The sequence below is a fragment of the Vicugna pacos genome, chromosome 24 (assembly GCF_048564905.1).
Source record: "Vicugna pacos chromosome 24, VicPac4, whole genome shotgun sequence".
NCBI lineage: Eukaryota > Metazoa > Chordata > Mammalia > Artiodactyla > Camelidae > Vicugna > Vicugna pacos.
The window spans coordinates 22,540,309-22,546,308 of record NC_133010.1 but is presented as its reverse complement, the minus strand read 5'-3'; positions in this window follow the sequence as shown (position 1 = coordinate 22,546,308).

Below are 6,000 nucleotides of genomic sequence, written 5' to 3'. Positions count from 1 at the left end.
ATCTTCATCTCAGAAGGAAAAATAGTGTCATAACTTCCTTTCTTTCCTAAGTAGGAAGCCCTGCTATTACAGTTGAGGAGAAATTAGCACAGAAAATACTCTATACTTACTGTATAGCACAGGGAACTAAATTCACTTTTCTTGTAATAACATATAATGGAAAAGGATCTGAAATATATATATATATATATATATATATATATATACACACACACACACATATTCAGGTACACATTACTGTACATCTGAAACTAACATTGTAAATCAACTACACTTTAATAAAAAAAATAAAAAAAAACCACTTTGTAGACTCATCAGCTGGGCGGAAAATCAGGACCCATTCCTCCTGAGTAGAACAGAAGGTGAACTTACATTGGATTCCACCTTATCTTATCAACCACTGCCACATAGATGGGGCCGTAAGCTGAATCTGTTCAAATGAATCTCACCACCTACAACCAGAATTTCTTTCTCTGGTGCCGAAAGTTTGACCGATTAAAGGCCATTTGGCACAAAAATAAGTTCTTGGTGTGTGTACGTCTTGTTTCCCTAGTGACTCTGGTATCACTTGTTGTAGGTCAGCTGGTGGGTAGAGCAGGTGCAGAGGCAGAATCGTGGAGCTGGACCTAGGAGGCTCAAACCCACCGCCTTCTGACTGTGTGAAAGTCGAGGTCCCGTCTAAGCCACTGGGACACGGGGGTCAGGGCATTGCAGTGTCTCCCACAGGGAGATTTTGCGAGGATTAAATGAGTTAGTTCGTTCACAAAGTGCCCAGGAAAGTGCCTGGAAATCACCATAGCGGGTGAGTGGTGGGGGCTTCCCTTCCCATCCCCTCCTTCACCTCCTGCCTTGCTTCCCCTCAGGGAAGCTCTTCAAAGGGTGAATAAGAACATACCATAACAGTGGGAAAGGCCTCTGCACTCCTCTGTAGGACAGAAATCATGGGAAGTGTATGGAATCAGGAATTCATTTCTGTGAAATTTTCTCATGTGGGTTGCCTAAGTGCCTAAACGTTTCCCGGACACTATTTTATTTTTGTATGAAGTACGTTTTTAAGTGCTTTCGAGTTGGGATGGCACTGTGGTGCCCATACAGCAATGTGCCCGGCTGATAAGGCAGTGCAGGTCAGGCTCTTGTCCCCATTTTACAGATGCGCAAACTAACACACAGGGAGGTGAAGCGCTTCCCTCGAGGTCGTGTGACAACATGTGCAGGAAATGGGGAACCCAGGGCTCTCAACGCCCTGCCCCAGTTTCTCTACCCCCACCCCCGCTGCACTGAGTTACTGGTCTTCCTAAGCCCAGGGGCCCGCAGGTGGGAGCCCACCTCTGTTAGATGAGTCGGTGACTTGCTGCTGGAGTATTAGGAGGACCACATCCGTGACTGGGCGGCGGGAGGAAACGCCAGCTTCCCCAAACCCTTAAGGATTTCGTCTGCTATGCTCCCTTGGAAAAACTCAGCTCCCCAAGACCCTCCCCGAAGAGTCTAGCACTGTTTCTCCTGCACTAGCACTTGAGATGAGTGAAAGCTTTGCCTCGGAAAGAACAGAGGAGCAGCGGGAGGGGATGAAACAGAAGATAAGACTCGGGGCAAGAGTCTCGATCTTGAGGAGGTTTCCGTGGTTTCGTGGAGACCGATGGCAGCGGTCTGTAAAGTATGCTCACAAGTCCTACTTCCTTTCCCGTTTGGTTTGTTGTGACAACTGGAGTTAGGTTTTAGGCAAATAAATATATAGGATCCTATTTTTCACTCAGTATTAGAATAATTAAAGCAACGGGATGCCTCACAGGTTTCTCCATTCACTTCATACAAGAAAACTTTCTGCGAAGCGAGTTTTACTCTGTTTTTCTGGGTTGTGATGTGTAGGCGGGCGTTGTGATCCATTTCTGCAAAGGTAACAGCTTCCAGTATCAAGTCACTGTTCAGAGTTAGCTGGAACCAGTCAATTTAGCCAGGGGATCATCTTTATTCTTCTTCAACACCATCCTCTTGTGACTTCCGCCTGGAACCCACCCACCAGCCGCTGGTTCCCAGCCCCCCCGGGCAATCTCATCTCCCACCACAGCCCCCCACCCCCAGGAACCAGCTCCCTCCCAAAGTCCCTGCCCTGGACTCCAATCCCTCAGTGTCCTCAAGCTGAGTGATGGGACTCCTAGTGGGAAATTCGAATCCTTTTTGAAAAACACATTTTACTTAACAAAGGCCCCCAGTGCTAAGGCTAGGGTTCACAGTGGGGAATGTGTTTTAGGGGAGCAGGGTCTTCCAGGACTCCAGCCTCAATGCCCCTGCAGAGCCAGCTGATTGCTGGTAAACAGTGCTGAGGACCCTGCCCAGATAGTCTGATGTAGAGATCACCTCACTTTGCTGGTTGTCAAGAGAGAGCGTCTTTCTGAATAACTCAGTCTGGAACCTCCAGGAAAAAACAAAACCAAAATCGCTGCATGACATGAATGACTAAAATTCAATGAAGTAAAAACCAAGTAGCAAAGGTCTGAAGGGAAACCTGGCACAGGAAGAAGAGTAAGAAAGAAAGAAAGAGATCCATGAGGACAGGTAACAGAAGGAGGCAGTGTGGAAACGTGCACAGAAACACCCTTCTTGGAAGGGAACTTGGGACAAGGAGCATCAGGTGCAATTAGGAGCAAGACAGGAATAAAAAGAGATGCTTCTGAATGGCTGCTCTGTGGTGTGATGAACATGACCTGCCTTGATTAGACTCTCCAGCTTCTGATTTACACAACTCAGGAGTAGATGTCCAGTAGTGATCTTTTTAATGTTCACCTTTGAAAACCCCTATGCTTTTTTGTCTTGTCTTAAATTCAGATTTGGCGAGTTCTTTCATTTTTGTGGTATCAGTTTGTTTCTTTATAGTACTTTGAGCTGTTAAAAACAGACAAGACTATTTGTCTCCCAAGAAATTTAAAATTATCTTCATGGTTGAAAGGTGGAAGACATGAGCTAACTTAGCAATGCCCCTCTTGGGCCCGAAGAAGTTGAAAAAAGATTCTCTCTCTCTTTTGTTTTTTTCATGATTTCTTCTGTTCACACTGATTCATACAGATATAAAGTTTCCGATTTCCAGAATGCTGATAATTGAGAAGACATTGTTTTCCCGCTTTATAACAGTTTGGTGGAGCAGGGCAGAAAACAATGTAAGGGGAAAACTATATTTTTCGAAGACATTATTGTAAGTCGACCTCCTGATAGTTCACTTCTTACACGTGCTAACTGGGCTTGTCTAGTGTGGCTGCTGACAATCTGGGCTTTGGAGCCCACTAGCCTGGGGCCACCTGCCCCTCGCTAGCTGACTTAGGCAAGTTACTTAATATTTGGGGCATCAGCTTTTCGTCTGTACCATGGAGGTGATAATAATGCCTACCTGTAAGAGTTGTTGTGAGGCTGGAGTTAACGTGTGGGTAAAGCTCTATTATCCACTACTATCCAATAAATTATAGCCTTACTCAGAGAAGCCACAGAAGTTAGAATACCTAGAAGAAATTGTTTAGGTAAAAATGTGATTTAATATATATTTAAATGCTATTACTGTGACTGAAAAAAAAATCAATTTCTTCTGCAAGTTACTTGCCAAAGTCCAAACATGAAATGCTGAACAACACAGTTGAGACAGAGACCCTGCTTGGCACTGGAACTAATGCGTATTTAGCCCTAACTACTAATAAAGGGCAAGTTTTAAGAAGCAGCATATTTGTCTTCCCTTTATAACTTCTGCTTAAAGTTTGAGCCCTGCAGGAGGCATTGGTCACCTGGTGGCCACCCAGTATCCAAACCCCTTCCCTCTATTCAGGGAAGATCCCTCTGTCTGAGTCTTGGTGGAGAAAACCAGGAAGAGACCATGCCTATTTCTCTCTGCCTTGCACCGTGTTTGGAACCTTCCCAGGTGTACAGTACGTGTTGGTTAAACTGAAAATGTAAACAGGAAGAACAGTTTCGCAAGCCTGAATGGCAACACCGTGAATCAGGGGCTTAAGGCCCTGTTTCCAACCAGCTCCGCCGAGATTCACTGACTATCTCTGGGCAAGTCACACAACCTGCCCAGTTAGTTTTTAGTGTCTGCATCAGCACACAGGAGAGGCAAATGAACCCACTGACCTCACAGGAGAGATGGAAGGATTAATCAATGCATGAAAATTAACTAGGGATATCCATATAAATATTTCTATTATACACTAAATGATAAAATCTTAGATAAAAACATTGTAAGTGTTTTTAGAACGGTTTAGTTGAACTCCTAGACATGTCTATACTATATATCATTATAAACTTTATTCTTTGTACAGTTAGGAAAGTAAAATAAATTTCCTATCATGTGTCCAAATTAGTTTCTGGGCATTTAGGAAATCTTTCTTCCTCAATCTTCCCTTTTATTTAATTGGGAATTGATTTAATAATTACCACCTTTGAAAGTGTTAAGTAAATTGTATATTTCCTGCTCAGTTATCCCATACTCCTTATTCTCCTTTAAGAGGCTTTGATAAATTCAGCCCCCATTTTTTTTTCTTAAATAGATGCATTGCTTACCCCCCGAAACATGGATTGAAAATTTCCCATGACTCCTGTAACTACTATTTCAATTCCCTCCAAATGTTTCAACCCAACTCTCCTAAAATATGAAATCCAAGGCTGAATACTCCAACTCTATCTTTTAACATACGTTTGCACACAAACCCTACGATCAGAACACATACATCCATACACAGATACTTCTCTGCTTTGTGTGTTCCTTCCCATTTTCATCAACTGCTGAGCTTTTTGCAAAGAGTAAATCATAGCCACTAAATGCAAACAGACCAAATCCACCCCCACGGCCCATGTGGCTCTCTAAAGCCAATGTGATTTATGATGTTAAGTTTAAAAGAAATATCACTGCTGTTCATTGATCTGCCCAACCGTTTAAAGGCTTTTCCCAATAAAATGAAACAGGAAAACATTTAATTAGAAGTGCACTAAATTGGGAAGATGTAAGAGTCTTAAGCAATCTTTACAAATTAATTACTGCATGTGTGGGAGAGATACAGACGTACTTCGCTTCATGTAACATTGTTGCCATGCTCCTGAAAACTTGAACATGAAAGGATTTTTTTTTAAGTGAAGCTTAATTCTTTTTAAAATCTGTCTTGGAATCTTTTTATAAAACAAAGCATCCTCTGACATCTGAGCCATAAGCCTCTGTTCTAATCCTATTTCATTATCAGCATAGAATTTAGCCTAGAACTAAAAATGCATGGAACTTTTAGAAGATTTTACTGAGTTAACAAATACTGAGCATTGTCTTGGTTCAGGCTTCTGTAACAGCGTATCATAGACTGGGTGGCTTAAACGATAGAAATGTATTTCTCACGATTCTGGAAGCTGGAAGTCCAAGATCAGCGTGCCAGCATGATCTGGTTCTGGTGAGAACCCTCTTCCATCTGCTTGTGGTGCCCTTACGTGGGAGAGAGAGAAAGACCCTCCACTCAGTCCATTATAAGCACCTACTAAGTGCCAGGCACGGTGCTATCTGCGGGGGGCACAGGGGTAAGTAAAATAGACCAGGTCCTGCTCAGGTGTACACCCTTGATTGTGTACAGCCCAGCCGGGCAGAGAAATGACAAGCAAAACCACAGAGAAGTACGGGAGACAAGCAGGAGAGTGAGCGGGAGAGTCCACGGGAAGCAAGGTCATCAGGGAAGGCTGCTGGGGGGGGGGGGGGCTTTGAGCTGAGGCTGGAAAACTGAGAGGATCAGCGCCTGAACACTGGGGAAGGGCCTTCAGGTGTGACTTGGGGCAAGATTCTCTAAGTGCAGGAGTGAAGTAAGGCCCTGGGATGGCTTTTTGTGGGACCTGGGTTTGTCTGGCAGCAGGAGGGGGGAAGGATGGAGGTAGGTGGAGGCCAAGGTCTAGGCTCAATGTTCTCTCCCTTTCTAGAAAGATGTGTGTGATGGCATTTTTGAGGTATGGCAGCCACGTGGACTGAATATTTGTCCCCTCAAAATTCATACG